This window comes from Phacochoerus africanus, chromosome 12 (genome assembly GCF_016906955.1).
Source record: "Phacochoerus africanus isolate WHEZ1 chromosome 12, ROS_Pafr_v1, whole genome shotgun sequence".
Taxonomy (NCBI): domain Eukaryota; kingdom Metazoa; phylum Chordata; class Mammalia; order Artiodactyla; family Suidae; genus Phacochoerus; species Phacochoerus africanus.
The window spans coordinates 5,816,353-5,836,737 of NC_062555.1; the positions used below are offsets into that span (position 1 = coordinate 5,816,353).

The following is a 20,385-nucleotide window of genomic DNA, read 5'->3' on the forward strand; positions in this document are numbered from 1 at the left end:
CCGGGTGCAGGCTCCATGTTGCAGTTCTCTGCCCGTACCAAATCAGCCCATCTTTGATAAATATCCTGCAGTCTATTTCAGATCAACAGGAGCTGCGCCGTATTTCCAGCCCTGGGATAGCCATTCTCCAAAAGCCAAATAAACCAAGTCAACACCGGGCTTCGAATTTGGTCCCAGGGAGGTGGCCACAGCAGTTTCCTTCCAGCCACTTGTAGAATCCCCCTGGGGGCTTCCGCCTGGGTTTGTTCCTAAGAGCTGTACACTCCAGCCAGGGCTCTGGACCTTTGCTGGATTTACTAAGTAGCCGCAATCGGAGAGGGGTGTCACCGGTGCGTTAGAATCTGTTCTGACCTGCCCTTCGATCTCCGGTGTTATCAGAATGTGGTCCACAGCATGTACTGTTATGCTAGCAACCAAACCCCTTCTGACAAAACATGACAATAAGCCGGCAAGTGCAGATACTCCTGTGGCAGCACAGGAAATGCACTGAGATCCTTCCCACGTGAAGGCTAACTGTGGTCCTGTGGTCCCAGGACCTTTTCTGAGACTGCGATAGAGATGGAAGCACATGCAAGGTCAGCCACTGAAAACCAGCCTCATCAGGCTGCTGTATCGTCTGTGTGGTGAAAGCCCTGTCATGTCTGGAGCTGCTGAGGCCGTGGCAGCACAACTTTATTTAAGCCTCAGTAGTGTCCTTGAACCAGATGCCTTTTGCACAGGCCACCCAGGGCTACTGTACAGCCAATTCATTGGTACCAGCTTCCTGCCCTCTGGCCTATCATTAATTAAACGGCAATTCCTTTATGTCCACCAGGTGTTCAATGATGCTTTCAGCACACCACCTGCATGGGTGCAGGTGGCACTAGCAGTTCCTCTCTAGGATGCCCAATTAAAGCTGGCCTGATGGCAGACTCTCATGCCTTCTGTTTTGCAATGTTAGGTAGAAGAAGAAACCCCCAGTCATACGCCGTCCCAACAATACATTCATGTGAAGGAGATGCAGCCGCCTCATGCACAATCTGCTCAGAAACCCCAATTTTCAACCAAACATAACCCCGTTAACCACTGCCTATCCATATCCTCCCAAGCTAACCTCAGCCCCTGTTAAGACTCGCCAACAGTTTTTGGAATCACCATGCACAGAGCTCCTGGATCGAGTCCCAGAAAGATGCTGATCCCTGCCTGGGATCCAGTCTTGATTCATCTTCCCAAAGACTTCCCCAGGGATTCCTGGTCAAGCTTCTCCAGTAAACGTTGCCTTCCAGCTTTTCATGCTGCTAAAAATTGGGATATAGAGAGAGGACTTATTTGGGGGACCCAGAGGGGTTCCTATTATCCCACCCAGTCTCTGAGTGCTGCCTCAACCCCTGTGCTTCAACTCTGTCCACTGTGTTCACTCCTCTTCCACAAGCATCGGCAGATGCCCACTCTTCAAGGCTGCCCTTCGTCTCTCCCCTTTCTCACAATTAAAGACCCACACGTGGAAGCTAAGGTAGCCTATCTGATAAGGCCTCTGGAACTTCTGTTCCGTTTTGAAGCAGTCACGTTACACTGGGCGTCCCTACAACAGGGCCCCCCTCCATCACAGCATTTACCGTAACCTGGAGGGGTGGTTGACCCGGTCATTGTAAAGTCACCCCCACATGGCTTGCAGTCGAAGCCCATCAGTCGTTTCATCTGGAGTGTACTTTTAGAGGGGGAGTTGAGAAACCTGGGCCCCTGAGACAAACACACTTCACGGTGGCTTTTGTCCAGACCACCAGGCTGGCTGCTTCCACGTGTCTGGATCACGTAGAGCTGTGAGTGTTCCATTAACAAGCTGTGAGTCCTGCACCAGCCCAAACATGATTCCACCCCTTGGCCGCAAAACCCCCCAACCTGGTTCCTCTCCCACTCCCGTTGTGCCAAGGTCCTTCCGGAAGCTGATGCCGTGGATCCACCCAAGGAGCCCGTTCCTTCTCTGGGGGTCACTGCTTTCTCACTCTTGCCCTCTTTCTCTGTTAACCACCTTCTTAGTGACCAGAGGTCTTCCAGGTACTTGCTGTTGCCCTGTGTCATTTTTTCCTTTTCGAGGCTGTTTTGGGGCATACCACCCAAGCCCTGACAAGCCAAACTGGAGCTCCATTCAGCATCAAGGCCCAACCCAGAACATTCTCTCACTTCCATTTCGGCTCTTACGCATCTCAATAACCAGGGAATTGTGTATTTAGCATGCCTATTATTTTATATCTTCTTATATACCCACTGAGCCAGCTCCATGAGAGGCGGCATCAGACTCCCATTTGGAAGACGGTGTGAGGGGGAAAAAAAAAAAACATATATATAGGGTCACTGAGACACACAGCAGAAACTGGCACAACACTGTAGACTATGCTTTAATAAAAAATTTAAAACTAAAAATGAATTCCATCTGTAACTTTCACCTTTAATAACTGATCACAACAGCCGTAGTTTCACACCACAGGTGACTAGGCAGCCAGCCAGGGACCAAAGGTTCCTCCCCTCCAGCCCTTTCATCTTTTCTTTTCAAAAACCACCTGTGTCCTCGAGCCTGGGCTGATCTAGCAAACCCCACTGCCGACGCCAATTGAGGAGGGTTCCCAGTCCCAAAGTGTGTGTGAAGGCCCCCCCACACCAACGAGCAACTCTCAAAGGCCAGCAGGGTGTCACCCCAGCTCTGACATCCGCCCAGAGACAGAATCAGATCCCACAAGGCCACCCTCCTCTTCAGATGCCAACAGCAAGCCCACCTGTCATCTGTGCTTTGCACCAACCAGCTCCACACTGGAGCTTCCCACAGCCCCATCCCTTCAGTTCAATAAATTCGCCCGAACAACTAAGAGAACTCAGGAAAATCCATTTACTTGCTAGATTACTGACTTTTATTATTCCAGGATATTAAAGGACATGCATCCACAGCCAGGTGAGGAGATGCACAGGTCAGGTGCCAAGTCAAGGTGCTTCTGGCCTCGTGGGGCCTGGAGCAAGGCAGGAGACCTGCAGAAGCTTTCTGCTGCCCGGACGGAGCATTTCTCCCCAAAAGGCCACAAGCTGTCCTTTCAGGTTTTTCCAGAGGCTTCATTATACAATCATGACTGACTAAGTCACTGGCCAGTGGTGACTGACCAACCTTGCCCTCCTCTCCCTCCCCAGGCATCAGCAGGTGGGACTGAAAGGTCCAACCCTCACATCACAGAGTTGGTTTCCCAGCAACCAGCCTCCATCCTCAGGCACTTCCAAACATCACCTTATTCCCATAACTAAAGATACCTCTGTGGCTCTCAACACTTAGGAAATTCAACAGGCTTTGAGAGCGCTGAGCCAGGAACTGTGGATTTAGACCAAATATCTCTCAAAAAATCGACTTTGGTCATTGCAATGACAACGACGCATGCTCAACCATGAACCCGACAGCAGGGGCCTCAGCCCTTCCCAAGGCCCACCCTTCTCCCTCTGGCCTCGCTGTCTGCCCCCCACCCCGTGGACTGAGGAGCTGGCCTGGCTGCCCGGTGTCCTCCCTTGGCCCTGGAGATCCTCTGCCCACAGTGGGGAGCTGCCTCTGGCCCCTCAGCATGGATGGCAGACCAGGCACCAGGGAAACCCTGCTGATCCTGCCCAGGGTGTCAAGAAAGTGCTGTCCAGACGGACACAAATCCCAGAATCTCTACAATGCCTGGATTAAAAAAAGAAGAAGAAGAAGGACTTTTGGTTAGGGCTCAGTGGGTTAAGAGCCCGACTAGGATCCATGAGGGTATAAGTTCGATCCCGGGCCTTACTCGCTGAGTTAAGGATCCGGTGTTGGCGTGAGCTGTGGTGTAGGCCACAGATGTGGCTCAGATCAAAACTGCAGCCCTGATTTGACCCCTAGCCTGGGAACTTTCAAATGTCACAAGTGTGCCCCTAATAAGAAAAAAAGCAACAAACAAAAAAAAGAAAGAAAAGTCCTAGACAATTGAAACCAATCTCCATCTATCAAGACCAAGAACAGAAGTTTTACTCGCCCACAGAGAATACGGAGGAGGCTCTTCGACAGAAAAATGTCAACCTTACCTTCTAGTATATCCCACATGAGCGAAGGCCTCAGGAAGGTTCTTAGAAAGGCCAATGTGAATGGCCCGCCCACAAGAATTAAGTCTGATCAATTACCCATAGAATTCCACTGGCTTTTCATTACAAACTGCAACTGCCCAAAGGCACTATTTCTCCTATGCCGTTCGCTCTAAGTTATATTCTCTAACTGGTATCATTTACTTCTCCACTGGCGTTTTTTTGTTTGTTTTGAGGGCTGCACTTGCAGCATACGCAGGTTCCCAAGCTAGGGGTCTAGTCGGAGCTACAGCTGCCGGCCACAGCCACATGGGATCCAGGCCGAGTCTGGGACCGACACCACAGCTCACGGCACTGCTGGCATCCCCAACCCACGGAGTGAGGCCAGGGACTGAACCTGCATCCTCATGGACACGAGTCAGATTTGTTTCCACTGCACCACAACACCAACTCCATACTGCTACACCCGTGTCAGGACAAGCACTATAACTAACCCATCATTTTTCTCTCAGGTAATGCTGTCTGGTACAATATATTTTAGCCATTTATTATTTAATAAATATTTACTGATCTGCCTTGATAGTTAATATCATACAAGAAAAGATCTGCTGTTTTTTTTTTTTCAGGCTTTCATCATTAGGTCCCACGAAGAAGAGAAACTCCACAAGGAAAGGAGCAAAGTGTACAGGCATAGCTGTCATCATCTTTAAGAATCACTTTGATTTTCTCCAGAAAAATAAAGTTATTTCTTTCTCTTACATTTGTACATTTGTTGCTTGATGGCTTGGAAGCTGCTTACAATACAAATACAGAAAAAACTGAATTTGTAAGAAAAACAATGCATTCTTACGCTTTGAGAAGGCATTTTATAGCATCGGGATCAAAATGCAAATTGTAGTTATTTGTTCTAAGTGGTTTCCATTAAGACAACACAACTGTGAAACATTTTTCTCATTTTTTGGCCCCATCTCTTTACAACAGACACCTCGCGCCGTGAGACTCAGCGTCACGCGCAGCAAGTCCTCTGTGCTCCTCAGTGTTTTGCAGATGCTTCGTTACACTTTCCTAAAACCATTCTCTCACTCTGAATCCCTGAAACCCACCATTATTCAGGCGATTAAGTTTAGATCAACGGGGCTGTGTAACTAGTCTCATTCACCTGCAGTAGCCGAGGCACCACTGAACCATCCATCCCAAACGCTTTTTTCTCAGTCATCAGAAAGCTACATTACCAAGCAACCAGAAAGCCTGTGAGTCTGTCCTCTGCCTGCGGTCTGACCTTTCCCACTGGTCTATTTATAAGACCACATCCCTGCCCGTGTAGGTGGCTGAGCAACATCAGCGTGGACACGAGTGACCACACCGATGCTGAGCCCGAGCAAGGGCCCCTTCCCAGAACGGGCTCCCACACCAGCTTAACATCTCATGCTGGAGACGCAGTCCTTCAGTTCAAGGCCTTGGAAAATGAGGGACATGACAGAGCCCTGGAGCCGTTGAAGAAAGAAGGACGTGAAAGGGAAGGGGAAGCCACACCGAGGACCTCATACCTTCCCTTAGGTCGGCCTGGCTGCCCCTTCATTGACATCCACGAAAAGCAAGCACAGCCCATGGTCAAGAATCCCAGGGTGTGGGGGGAGTCAATCACACACAGCATCCCCCCAGGCCTGACCGGCCCCAACCCAGGAGTACAGTCCAGAGTGGAAGAGGGGGCTGCAGGCAGCTTGGCGTGGGGTGGGTGGCAGGAGTGCTTGTACAATCCCAGTGTTTGGATGCTTCTGAAGATTCGCTACCTAGGGGTGAGTTTTCTATGAAAAAAAGCACCACCACATCACTCCAATAGCACATCAAAAAAAAGGAAGTCCCTCCATATTAAACGTTACTACACATTTGAAATTGCTTTCCAGGAAAATACTGTAGAGTGGGACAGGAATTCATCTGTAGGTAGACAGACATGATCTTTAAGAACAAGACCTTTTTAATGTGTCCTAGGAAACTTTTCCCCTTGAGCTTCTGTTCTCTTTCCCCTCAAAGAGTGCCACTTACTACAGTCCTGTGCATTGTTCTGCACCAATACACTGAGCAGGCGACAAACGCAATTGCATTATGAACCATCTTATTTTCCTTTGATTATAGCATAGTCTCCAACCAATGACTACCGAGGGTATTTAAATGCCTTTGATGAGAATTCCAAGGGTCAGGACCTGTGACTCACATCGAGTCATTTCCAAAGCTCTGGAACTGCAAGTGGGAGTCAAACACTGGAGTGTGCTTTTTAAACATCACCAGCAAATGCCCTCGGGGAACAGCCGGACACTGGGAAAGGTCATAACCCATCCTACCCTCCACTATTGTTCTGTAGAACCCCGATCTGGCCCTCAATATTAAAAGTAATGTAATCTAAGACAGAGGAACGTTCTGAGAGGTAAGAGGGAAAGGAATCAAGTCATCCCCTCAAAAAATTTGGGAAGCACATTCTATTCCACACAACTTATCCAAGGAAATCCTCAATTTTAAGAGCAGCTCATGCATTTCGGCAGTTTCTCACACGTCGAAGAAGTTGATGTGTCAAGAAATGCCCTAAGGAAGCTTTTGAAAGTTTTTAAACCAACGTCTTCGCCTTTATCTTGATCTGCTGCCACCAGAATAGTAACAATAAAATGTGAAAGTGACTGTGTTCTAAGAACTACACTAACGTGCATTTTATGTAAGTAGTTGCAGCAGAGACCACGAGGCCTGCAAAGCCATAAATATTCACTCTCCGGCCTTCCTTGGTCTGAAGAAAAGCGTCGACTCCTTCCTGACCCAGGCCAAAGACGTTTTCAAGATTCTCCCTGCTTCATGGCTTTGGTTAAATGTTGGCTGATCCTGTTGCTGGAAAGCCAAAGTCTCAGCATTTAAATTCTGCAGCTCAACCCCACTTGCTAAGAATCAACCCTCTCCTGTCAGCTCTCACATATTTACATGTTGCTGAGGGGGACGAAAAAAAAAAGGGGGGGGGGTTCTTCCATGCAGCCCTTTTGCTTCTGCACTATAAACCTACCTTCCAAGGACTCCTAGGCTGTGGGTCTCATCTCACGTTTCTGAGGAAGGCATAAGGCCGCCTTGGAGCGCTCCCAGCTGTTCCCAATTATCTAACTGAGCAAATGATTAGGCAATCAGCCACTTTAAAGTCTATTTTTCATCAATGCAACTAGTAAATACAGCTCTAAATTTTAGTCACTCATCTCACTTGAAGGGCAAAGACCCCTCCATGCTTGTTCCATGGAAGCTGCCGTTTTCTGGGCCAACAAGCCCTTTCTAGACAAAAGCAGTAAAACACAGAGAAGGAACCCTCAGAGGGATGGAGGTGGCATATGGAGAAGAAAAGAGTGGAATTCCTGTTGATAATCGCTCCCTTTATCCCCTTCAGCAGAGCAGTTCAGTTCCTACACCTGCCTGCCCTTCCCTCTCTCTCTCTCTTCCTTGTTTTATCTTTTCTGGTCTCCTGGAAGAGCTGAACCAGGTATCTGACAGGAAAGAAATAGAAAACAGTAGGCAAAGAATTCGTTTTGGTCCTTCTCTGCTCCAACCCTGGTCCCATCCCATCCCAAAGGCCGACACGGCCATATCTTTTGCTGTGAGATAAATTACAAGTTCAACATGAAATAGCATAAAAAGCAGCAACACGTCCTAGAGGGAGACTGCAGCCACATGCATCATGTGGGCTCACTAATTAATACCCAGCTCCCAGATGAACCCATGGAAGCCATGAGGTCCAAACCAAAAGGAAATCAGTTTTCCAACAGCGAAGCTAATAAATATGGAACTCCTGACCTCCTGCTTCAAAGTGCTGTCGATATTCAGATTGCAGGCTGGGTCTGAGCAGCAACAAACAAGGTAAAAAGAGGCGCTGTGCATGGACCAAGAGGATTCTAGAAGAGCTCCTGAATGACCTTCAGGAGAAATGACCTTTAATTCTGGCAATCAAGTCTTTGGGGACCTTAGCTAGGATCCTTTCCACCAGAGCAAAGAGAAGCCGGACAGTCACACCCGCTGGAAATGTAAGTAGAAACAGAATTTTCAGATCCAAAGGACACAGATGAAAGAATCAGGCTTTGAAACCTAACAACGGGAGGCCCCTTCTCATCCATCTCATTACACTTTTCCATCACTCGGCAACACAGTAACTAATTAAAGGTATAATTGAAAGAGTGGAGGGGCAGAGAAGGAAAAAGAGGAGAGGAGGTAAGAAATGCAAGGAAGAATGAGCTGGAGACTCTTAAGAGTGGAAGGCAGAATTTGGGTTGCTGGCAAAGAAATTTAGTGGGAGAAAATGAGAGCGTAGAGAGAGGAAGAATCCACGTTAAGGGGAGGTGGGAAAGGACAAGAACCAGAGAACAAAGGGAAAGGCTGTACTGAATCAACAAGAAAACTGAGGGGCTCAGGAGAGAATTCCTGGAGCATTCAGCTAATCCCCAGGAAGAGGAGGAAGTAGAAACAACGGTGAAAGAAAGAAGAGATTCACCCAAAACTATGGGGCTACAAAATACTCATTTTTGAGACACCACCAGAAATTTTAAACCTCAGTGAAATTGCCTATGGGTGTGTTTTTTTATTATTATTATTTAATTCAAGAAGAGGTGCTAATTTCCAGCATCTAGGTTCAGGATGGAAGGAGAGGATTAGGGCTAGGCTGAGACTTGAGATGCAGGTGGTGAAAATTCTGTAGCGTTCAGGCAAAGAGACCTCTTTCAACAGAATTGGCTATTCAAGCACAGTGACGGGGGAAAAATCATCAGATGTTGAGGAGGTGTTCTTTTAACATGAGAGTTTTCTTCTACAGGAGAAGAAAGCTTATTTACCAGTCCTTCTACCTCCAGCAAGAGCGGGAGAATGAAAAATTGCCTTGTCTCTGTCTCTGTGTGCCCAGTACAAAGTAGAAGCTCATTAAATATTGATAGAATGAACTCATTTCTTTTACTAATGTTGTGAAATAAGTATCCTAAGTTAAAGGACATTTCAAATCCCAATCAGAGAGTGGTAAGCAGCAAGGAAATCTTTCCGAAGCTGTAACTCAAAAAAAAAAAAAAAATAGGAGCCAAATCATCCCTGAGAAACAATTCCTACTTGAACTCCTATGAAGTGTTAAGACAAGACCCTACCCACGTTACCTATCATCTCATTTAATTGTCACAGCATATCCAGCAAGATGGGTATTATTTTCTCTCATCAACAGTTTAAGAAACAAAGGTTCAATGAACTTCCATGTCCTCCCCACTGGTAAAAGCAAGGACCTTTGAGGAATGGATCATGTCCAGACTACAAACCCCACAAGGCCAAAGGGGTTGGTCTCTTTTGGTCTCTGCCGTTTCCTCTTAGAAAAATGCCAGCCACCAAGAAGAAACCCAGCAAATATTTACCGACTGTCAAGAAAGGAATGCCTGTTTATTATTAGACGGTGAATATGGCTAGCTTGGCCAGCTGGTCTTATTTTAAATTCACAAGGATTAACCTCCAACGCGGGCTCCTGGCCTTGACCTAGCAAACCACTTCCTTTCCATCCATTGTATTTATATACTCTATTGAAAACCTTGAGTCAGGGAGAGCTCCCTTCAAAAGGAGGGTAGGGAGAAGAAAAGGTCGAATGTTGACCAGCCGGCAAGGTAGGGAAAAACCCGAAAACTCTGAGAAAGCGGAGCCAGGATGGCAGGGAAAGACCCAAGAGAACGCAGTGCCCCAGAAGCAGAGAGAAAGGAGTATGTCCCAAAGGAGTGGAGGACAGGTCAGTTTCCCTCAGAAAGGGAATTCCAGACCTGCGCGTGGACGCACAAGCTTTCCCGGGGGAGCCCTCTCCGGATTAGGACCGGAATGAACTAGAGGACTCCGGCTGGTGCAGGGGGCTTGGCCAGTCTTCCGGGGGCTGGGGCAAGCCCTGTAGACACTGCCCCCGCACCATCCTGGAAGCAAGAAGTCAGCAGCCCCCCGGGCACTGGGCACAGCTGATCTCCAGACCACACCTGACGCTCAGCCTCCTTCCTCTCCTCCTTGGATGCTATTTACCTTTGCCGTGGATGCTAAATTCCTCTCCTGGGCACCAGACCCATAGCTAAAGTCAAGTCCCCGTTATCATCCGTCCAGAAAAGCGTCTGGTTTAATGGGAAAGCCAACAGGATTTGACCCCCGAAGAGCCACAGGACGTAGCAAGGCGCCCACCCTGCCACACACCCTGTGGGGCCAGGCCTTGTGAGCTCCCTCGCAGGCTCACTTGTGTGTGGTCCCGACCACGGACACCTGGGTGTCCCACGCCCTCTGCGTGAGCGCTGATGCCATCCAACCGCACCCTCGCCCAAGCTTCTTGATGCGGTGGCACAGGAGGCTCTCCCTGAGTCCCCCTGGGTCCGTGGGGGCTTTAACTCCGGGGCTCAATCCTCTCCTCCCCACCACCACCACCACCCCGTTGGTCCTAACGGTCCGCGAGCTCACGAACGACAAAGAGGACTCCGGCAATACCCTGTCATTTCAGCTCCTCGACCTCGTCCCCTCCCAGGAGACGGTCGCTCAGACACCCGCATCCGCTCGCTCACTGGCTCCTCCGAAGCCAGGACCGCGCGCACCCCCGCAGAGCAGCCGTGACGCAGAGGCGCTCAGGACCGAGAGAAGAGCAGGGGACAGGACGGGGAGCTGGCCACTCACCCTCTGTACGGCTGGCGTCTTGGGGTCGCAAGCTGGAACCTCAGGGCTTCCAGTCGGGCAGCTACAGACGTAAAGGGGAGAAAAGCAAAGACCCGTGAGACCGGGGAGGACAGATGGGAAGCCACGGCGGCCTCTGCAGCCTGCAGGACACACACCTGCGCAGGGGCTGGCGGAGATGCAGGGGAGCCAGGGTGGGAGGGGGTGGAGGCAGGACGGGGGGCCCCCCCAGCAGGGAGGCGGGGAGCAAAACAGCAACCACGTCCGGGGCAGGGCAGACGCCTGCGGAGGCTGCTGAGCGGGCAGGACGCCCCAGGGTTGCTCCCACCTGCCCTAAATAGGAACACGCGGGAAGGAACCCTGGGGAAGGAGGTTCAGCTGGGCCAGACCGGCTCCTTGCGGAATTATTCCGGCCACCACTTGCATTCCCAGAAAGCCCGCCCTGGCCGCCAGCAGCTCTCTCCGCAGCTCATTCCCTCCGGAGCTCGGCACCAGCCACTCTCTGAGCCCACTCCGAAGGGTCCAACCATCCATGGGTCCCTCCAAAGTGTCCTCAGCTTGCTTTTTATTGTCACAGGAGTTAATTCCTTTGCAAAGACCCGTCCTTGGCTTGGCTGCAAAACGCACCACCGCTCCCACCGGCCCGCCTTTAAAGGGCTTCAAGTTCACCGGCCTCCACCCCCAGGGGCGCAGAGCTCAGGTCTGGGCCCTGCTCCCTTTCATTCCTGTCTTCACGCTTCAAAGACGTCCTCCTCCAGGTCACTCTCAGCTCAGGATCTTGCTCCTGTCACATCCTGATCCATCACCACGGGACCAAACATTTTACAAGGCAGCGGCTTAACACGAAAAACCACCATTTAACTCACTCGTCAGTGATACGGTTCTCTGGGTTGGTTACCTGTTCTCAGGTGGGTTCACTCACAGCTGTGAGCCTCAAATGAGATAGGTGGGAAGGCAGAGGCCGTGGACATGGATTTCTTATCCTCCAGCAGGATTCCAACTGTGAACGTGAAGACTTCAAGACTTCTCAAGGCCGAGGGTCTGCATTATTACTGGACAAAGCAAACCACCAGGCCAGCTTTAAGACTGTGGAAATGTCCTCTCTTTTTATTTTTTTTTTGTCTTTTTTTTTCTTTTAGGGCCACACTGGAGGCATATGGAAGTTTCCAAGCTAGGGATCGAACCGGAGCTGCAGCTGCCAGCCTGTGCTACAGCCAGAGCAACACCAGCACAGCTCATGGCAACGACGGATCCTTAACCCACTGAGCGAGGCCAGGGGTCGACCCCGCATCCTTGTGAATACTAGTCAGTTCATTACCACTGAGCCACGATGGGAACTGCAACGTCGTCTCTTGATAAAGGACAAGTTGTGGTGATATTTACAGTTTCCTGCACTGTTGTATTATTTGCGAAAAGACTGATGTAGCACAATCAGGGACAGGAGGCAAAAGAGACACCCTATCCATATTCTTTTTTTTCGCCTATTGTGTCAATATTCTCACAGAAATACAGATTATAGATATTTACCCAGTGTTGGTGCCATTGTGTTTTACTTTAAATACTGATGGAATCACATACTCGATGATCTACAGTAGGGGTCGGCACACGATGGCCAAGAGGCCAGATACAGACTATAAATAAAGTTTTATAAATGAAGCTATTTTGTGACTAGGCAATGAGGTGCTCCAGCCCAGAGAACAACATCCAGTCTCTTGGGATAGACCGCAATGAAAGATAACATAAGAAAGGGCATGTGGGAGTTCCTGCTGCAGCTCAGCAGAATTGAACCAGACTAGTATCCCACAAGGATGCGGGTTCAATCCCTGGCCTCGCCCAGTGAGTCAAGGATCCGGCGTTGCTGTGAGCTGCAGTGTAGGTCGAAGACACAGCTGGGATCTGGTGTTGCTGTGCCTGGGGTACAGGCTGGCAGCTCCAATTCAACCCCTCTCTAGGAACTTGCATAGGCTGCACCTTGCAGCTCCCCCCCCCCCCAAAAAAAGAAGGGAATGTGCATATATGTATGACTGGGTCACTATTCTGTACAACGGAAATTTTCACAACATTGGAAATCAACTATACTTTGATTTAGAAAAGAAAAAGAAAATGAAGCGTTTTTGGAAAACAGCCGTGTTTGGTCATTTATGTATGTGCCGCTGTGTTCACACCACAACAGTGGGATAAGCAGTTGTACCAAAAATGGTATAGCCTGCAAAGCCTCAAATAGTTACTATATGGCCTTTTTACAGGAGAAAAAAATCACAAACTCCTTCCCGTTCCCTAGCATCATTTTCCATCTCTGAAGTAAGATACTGACTCCACAGAATTCTGAGACGTACTAGCCATCCCTCAAAGCCCAAAGGTTTATGCGAAATGACTGCCTCAGCAGAGCCACACCTGGTATAGGTTCTAAAACTGTCCTTGACAGGCTTTTCCCACGCCATAGACAAGGAAACGTACATGACAACAGACCTGAAAATCACCTGCCAAGAACACTGGGAAGGGCCGCCTCTTCAACCACCACAAATCCTTAATGGAGCGCCTAGACCTCCTTTTGCGTTATGTGCAGGATACAACCAGTCCTCAGAGAGAGGAGGGTAACACTTCATCGTGGGTCTGAAGCATGCTTGTTCTTCAGAACCGTCTGGGAAGGTTACGCAAGGGCAGATTCTCAGGCTCGACCCCTCGGAGACTGTGCCTCAGGGGTACTAAGCGGGCCCAGGACCCTGCATTTTTAACCTGCACTACCTTGATGTGGATGCTGCGAAAAGACTGATGTAGGCATCTCACTTTGAGACCCTCCGACCTCCATCCGTGGAGGAAGGAGAAATAAATGGAGCTTCGTTAACCTTTACTTTTCCTCTCTTATTTTCTAGGAGGAAAAAAGTCGTCCCCCCAGAGGGTGGCGGGTCATGTCCATTGCATTCTCAGGAGGATTCAATGCAAAGCCATTTGGGGGCACTTTGGAGCCTATTCCAAAACATGACTCTGCCGACTTCCCTTAGACTCTTTCTGACAATAAAATTTTTTAAACTGTCAAAACTTTGGACTTTGCTTGGCATCCTGAAGGGTACTCTGCTATTTCCCCTCTCCACCCCCAGAATCCTGTTCCAGTAATGGTTGCTGCCATTTTTCTTAAAAAAAAAAAAAGTGAAATGAAATGGAACAAGAATGGAAATTAGAGGACCTACATATGACACATTTAATGTGTGTATGCAAAGCAAAATTCTCACTTGTAACACAAGGGAATTGTATTAACCACTCTTCATTACACCTTAGAAATCTGACAATCTGTGACTTCCTGCTCTTTCCATTTATGTCAGGGTTTTAAAGATTACTTGTAAGTTTCAACACGTAAGATTTATTTGGGGGATAAAAGTGGACCAAAAAAGGTTTTCCTGGAGTTCCCATCATGGTTCAGCAGTAACTGACTAGTATCCAGAAGTACACAGGTTCGATCCCAGGGACTCTCTCAGTGGGTTAAGGATCTGGCATTGCGGTGAGCTGTAGCATAGGTCACAGATGTGGCTCGGATCTGGTGTTGCTGAGGCTGTGGTGTAGGCTGGCCACTACATTCTGATTCAACCCCGTAGCCTGGGAACTTACTTCCATGTGCTGCAGGTGAAGCCCTAAAAAGACCAAAAAAAAAAAAAAACCAGTTTTCCTATCGCCACAAATATTGTACTGATCCTCAGTGGATGCCTATACAAAAAAAAAAAAAAAAGTAGAAAACTATACTTTAAATTGACATCCTTAGGAGGAAATGGCATTCTTTTTTACCTTTTAAATCCATGAGTAAATGTAAAGTTACGCTTCATTATGATTTCAATTTTATATGACTCTATCACTGGAATATTGCTAGTGAAATTCGATGATAGTCTAGGCCATCAGCTCACCTATGAATAACTGAGATATCTTAGCTAGATGAACTCTCATTCTGTGTCGACTATTTTGCTACTACCATAAAGAAAATTCAGGCAGAGCTATATGGAGGAAAAATGAGGAATTTTCTGCAGTCTGTTTGATAGCATAGATCTGGAAAGGCCCAAAATTGTTCTCCTTTTTTTTATTTTGCATTTATATAACACCTTAAATGCAACTTAAATCCCATACAAATTGGAGGCATTGGATGGATGCCTGAGAAATCTCTAACAGAACAGGTCTCAGAATGGAGCATAGATGCTCCTGTGATTAGGATTTTATAAACAAAGTCCATTGCTTTTTGCTGTTGGTTCTTCTTCTATCTATGTGCCCATATGCATATATGCGACAATGAACCCAGGGATTTCCAGCAAAGGCATCAAATCCTAGTCACAGAGACAAAGCATTGATATGCTCTGGAAAGGACAGATGGATGTCACCCCCTCAGAGGCCATAGCATTCAAAGCAGATCAGCCCTGAACAAAGATAACAGCAGCAGCGGGAGGTGTAGCAGCCTCAATTTCTCTACTGCTCTTCAGGAACCAGGTACCAGGCACCAGGCACCAGGCACCAGGCACCAGCTGAAGTACGTTACGTGCATCCGTCAGTCAAAGTTTACAAAGCACAAAATCCCTGGGAGGAAAGTAGCAAATCCCCGGTGTAGCCATTTGGAAACAGGGTTGGGTGCAGTTAAGCTGCTGAGTCACGCTTCCATCTCAGAAAGAGGCGGAGCCCAAGAGCACCTCTCAGCCTCCGTCTGTCTCCTCCACTCAGGGGCGTGATGACTTTCTTCTTCTCTGGAGGGCTCTCTCCGCTTCCCTCCCACATCCCCAGGGTCACTTCTCCAGAGGCCCAGGGCCTCCTTCCGAACCATTTCTAGGAAGGGCTCATCAAACGCCTCAGCACACAACGGGGGCCTCACAGGGGGCTGCTCTTTTCTGTCTCTCGCCGTCACAATCACTCTTCCATCCAGGTGTAACCGTGCCCTGGGGGCTCCTAGGCCCACAAGCCGCTCTGTTCTGTGTCCTCCATTTCCGGCAGAGCCAGACAAAGGAGCACATGCTCTCCGTTCCTCTTCGATTCAACAGCAAACCCAAGCAGAATGGAGCTGAGCCGTCGGCCATCACCGGTCCTGGGGCCGCTAAACACCAGCTCGGAAAGACCATGCAAGCCTGCCTCCACCCTGATCCTTGTCTGCAGCCCTATTTTCCACTCCCCAAACTATAAAACCACCTCCTTATCCCTTCCAAAGGGGGCACAGTCGTTAAGCCGTGATCCCGCTGTGGCCCCCTTTGCCTGGCAAAGCCGTAAAGCTGTCTGTTTCTCCTTCACCCAAAACTCTGCCCCCGTATCTCTATCTGGCAATGGTGCTCAGAGGCCAAGTTTTGCCAACAAAGGTTCAGCTCTTTGCTGTCGGACGTCGAAGCTACTTGCCTGATAAACATACTCCCAGTAAAAAAATGAACAATGGAAAAAAATCAATATTAATGTGTTATCTCAGTACAGTTACATTTTGGCAGGATTCCCCAAAACACAATATTCCGTCTAAAGGGTTCATTTTGGATGCTGCAAAGGGCCAATGGTATAACTGTGAGTGTGTAAGAAGAGCTTAGAATTGAAACCAAGCAGGGCCCCGTGGGCTCCTGGGCATGCAGGCCTTTCTGTGTCTCCTATTTCTTGTTTTTAGGGAGTAAACTTCCGCCTCCGTGACTTTCCCTGACTCCCAAAGGGCAGGTTCAAACAGGTGCTGATCGGAGAAGGGAGGGGTGCAGAGACCAGGGAGGAGCCGCCAGAGACAAGAGTGAAGCCTGGGGGAGGATGCTGGTCCCTCCTCAAGGAATATACATGTCAGTATCTTTGAGCTCTTCTGCAGAAGTAAGCTCCCCAACGAACGGAAGATGGAAGTGAAGCAGTCTACATTCCGGAAAGACCACCAGACCACCGAACACCAGCTTTGAAAACAATGCAAGCTTGCCTCTCCCCTGATCCTTATCTGTGGCTCAATTTTTTCTCTCCTAAAACTGGAAAACCACCTCCCAATCTCTCCTAAGAGGGGGCACAGGCTTTGGGGCATTAGCCTGCTGTGGCCTCCTTTGCCTGGCAAAGCAATACAGCTATTGCTTTCTCCTTCCCCAAACCTCTGTCTCTGCTTTTCTATTCAGTACCCGTGAGCAGAGGCCGAGTTCTGGCAATGAATGACCAAGCATCCCAGCTTGCCCAGATGGAGGAGTTTCCCTGGACGTGGGAGATTCAGTGCTCAGACTGGACCATTCCAGGCAAACCGCAGTCACCCTAGCTTCTCTGAAACAACTCCAGCGGCATCCCTGGAACGGACCCACTAAGGCACAAAGGCCATACCCTGTGTCGTCCACCAATCAGACACATAAACATGAGCTCAGGAGACGCTTTCGGAAGAATGGAGGATGATTTACGTGCGTGACGAAAAACCAGAAGTACCTCCCTCCAAAACGGGCTTTCAAGATCACTCACCAAATTTCATCTTGAAATACTCAAGAGGATGCTGGCTACAATCAGGGGGCTTCTATCTGATTCCATCACACAGTGAGTGTGCAATTTCTTCTTTGTTCTCCCCTTGGGTAGCTTTCTGTGGAACCTGATTTATTCACCTATTTAAAATGTGTTTCGTATATGTAAAACTTATCTCCAAATTGAATTTACTAATGTCACATATGGCCACAGGCATACCTGCTCTCTCCCAGTATGTGGGGCTAATGAGACCAAGGCAGCTATATATTTACTCTGAAATTTTCAGCGAATTGTTATTTCAAGGTTAAACTCTCATACTGAGGCATGGTTTGTAATTTAGATGTGAGAAAGTAGTCAAGAGTGTCTCCATAAGAGAGCTACCCTTGAAGACTTTATAATAGCTGTGCCCTGTGCCTTCTAGAAATTCTTTTTTCACACATTATATACCAATGAAAATGGAAAATGCAAAGAATTGTTTTTAGACAAAGAATAGGCAGAAGCAGTGCAATTTTTTCCTGAACTTTCTTGAGCTACTTTGCCAGGAAAACACAGCACCTGATGGATTTAGAGCACGGTTTGTCTATTTATAAACTGGAGGGAGAAGACCAAACGGAGGATGTCAACATACCAAGATCCCGCCCAGGCTCCAGACGCGATGTCAGCTGACCAAACCAACAGGAAACACAGACGCCAGCACGGATCAAGGTCCCAGGACCAAGATAATTTAAGGAGCTGTTCAACCTCAAAGTAAACAGAGCCGAAAGGACTGTTAAAATTCACACGTAAGGACCTAAATCCTCCTTCTCTGTTTCCCAAGCCCCCTTCTTGTTTCTCCCAGAGACTAGGTGACCTATCACAGGAAACCTAGCTATAAAAAAGCCCTTGCCCCAGGAGCGGGGAGCCTGAGCTCTCTCTGCTCGGTGCTCCCAGCCACGCTGTTGGTCGATGAACCTGCTTCCATCTCACTGCTCCAGCCTCTGTTTCTCTCCTCTCTGCCGAGCTCACACTAAATTTCCAGGAATAACAAAACACAAGCAACACATGGAGGAAACTGAATGTCCAATTTCAACAGTAAGAGATCTATAAACACTCTGATGTCTGTCTTATAAAAAGAACTGCCATTTCCAAGAACACTTTTTCAGGTCCCTGAGGCTCCCTTCCCTGATGCTGGTTTAGGGAAATATCAAGCGAGAAGGAGGGAGAGGGAGCAGTAGATAATTTCGTGTCTGTTCACATGTCCCACCTGTAGCTCAGTGATATTGCGCCATGGACGTGAGGCAGTGGGAGCTGGGCCAGGAGCGCCAGGGGCTGGGGAGGAGAGTGGGGGAGGAGCTGCAGAGGGTGGAAATTGTTCACCTCCTCTTGAGCCTGAATGCTCACCTCTCCCTCACCACTGCCCAATCGCAAACCTTGCAAAGGCGGTACTGTGCCATCCACACCAAATAATGAGTGAATAATGAGGCGGGGAAGGCGATCCCGGCGTAAAAGCATGGAGCTTCTTGCATCGACCACCTCTTCGTATCATTTTATGAGTTTTAGCTTTTGAAGCACACTCGGTTTTCATCACTATATACCAAGTGTTATGATTTATTAGATTTCCAGTGAGTAACTAGGGTTTTCCATTAAAAAATAAACCACTGAAAGTTGAACACACGTCCTTAAGTCTAAAATTGGTAGAGGGGGAGCGAAGGGCAAAGGATACCCAAAACCTCTTTCATTTCTGCCAAAGGCCCTTCTTGCCCACTTTGCACCAATTAACACACATTATCTGCCATTCTGTGCTCAGCAACTGGGTCAACACAATGGGAGGAAAGTCACGTGAGAGAGAACTAGCCAAAGCTTACACTTCGGTCAAGCTGTCCACGTGCCAGGCAGGCTTCACGTGTACTGATGCAAGTTAATACCTCTTTAAAGGCACACCCCCGAAGGAAAATATTCTCATTATCCTCATTTTACAGACAAGGATATATTACGGCAATGAAAGCGTGAGGAACTCGCCCAAGGTGACAGCTCTAATAAGGAGGAGAACTGGGTTTTCAACACAGATACCCCAGCCCCAGCTTGGCTGCTCTAAGCCCCTCCTGTGGCTCTAAGAAAGGCACAGGGCTATTCACAAGCACAACATCGAACTCAGATCGTTAAGAGGCGGTGGATCGATGAGGGCTCTGAAACTCCGGGCAGCCGCAAGATGAATCCCATGCACCATCCCGGGCAAAGGCAGCCAGACAACAGAGCACACGCTGCACTGTTCCACTTGGATCAAAGAGCAAAGCCAAACAGACTGGAGCTGAGCTGTCCGCTGTTAGGAACGGCGATCACCCTGGGACAGAGAGGCAGTAACTGCAGGGAAATTCAAGGAGGGCTTCCAGGTGCTATTCAGCATGGTTTTGTCCTGGGTGTGGATTATACGGTGTATGATAACGTGTGAAAATCCATCCAGCTGGGTGCTTATGACAAGTGCCCTTTGCTGTATGTATATTATATTTCAATAAAAGGTTTGAAAGAAGAGGGAATAAGAACTTTAGGTCACTCACATAAAGCAGGGAACAGTCCTCTCCTTGCTCCTATTAAGGCTCCCTCGTGGTGGATTCTAAGGTGGGCAATCCTGAAGGGTCTTATTCCCTACTATCCCTTCTCTACCCTTCTTTTTCTTTTTTCTCTTTAATCCTCTCTTGTCGGAAAAAAAAAAAAAAAAAAAAACTAAGGAAAGTGGCGTTCCCATTGCGGCTCAGGGGGTTCAGAACCCGACATTGTGTTGGGAGGATGTGGGTTCCATCCCTGGTAGCACTCAGTGGGTTAAGGATCCGGCTTTACTGCAAGCTGCTGCGTAGTTTGCAGAAGCAGCTAGGATCGGGCGCTGGCGTGGCTTGACTCCTAGCCCAGAAATTTCTATATGCCCCAGGTACAGCTGTAAAAAGAAAGGAAAAAACAAAAAAAAATAAAAGAAGGAAAAAGTATTTCTACTTTCCTCTGCTACAAAGCCATTTGAATACCCGGTCTCAATTCTCTGAAAGGGTTACAAATGAAATTAAGAAGGATAAAGTTTCAATAAATGAAGGCGTTGCCAGTGACTGACTAGCTTTCTCAAACACCCAAACTGAGGCATAAATCTGCCTCGACCTCGCCGTAAGCCTGTCTTTCCTTACTCCTACATCTCCAACCAACACCAGAGGGAACTTGGCATTGGAAATTTGGCCGTTTTGGGGAGTACAAAGAAAAGGAGAAATCCAGAATCCACATGCTGAAAGCCTAAAAAAAAATTTA

The 20,385-nt window shown here is 48.3% G+C and overlaps 1 long non-coding RNA gene across 1 annotated transcript; it reads right to left on the reverse strand.

The window, feature by feature from the left end:
• Positions 1-10,720: 10,720 nt before the first annotated feature.
• On the reverse strand, positions 10,721-18,544 carry LOC125112673 (uncharacterized). The gene is made up of 3 exons (XR_007131225.1): positions 17,750-18,544; positions 11,615-11,768; positions 10,721-10,780 (listed from the first exon to the last, which is right to left on the reverse strand). It is a non-coding gene; the product is annotated as an uncharacterized LOC125112673 (long non-coding RNA).
• Between the last annotated feature and the right edge of the window lie 1,841 nt (positions 18,545-20,385).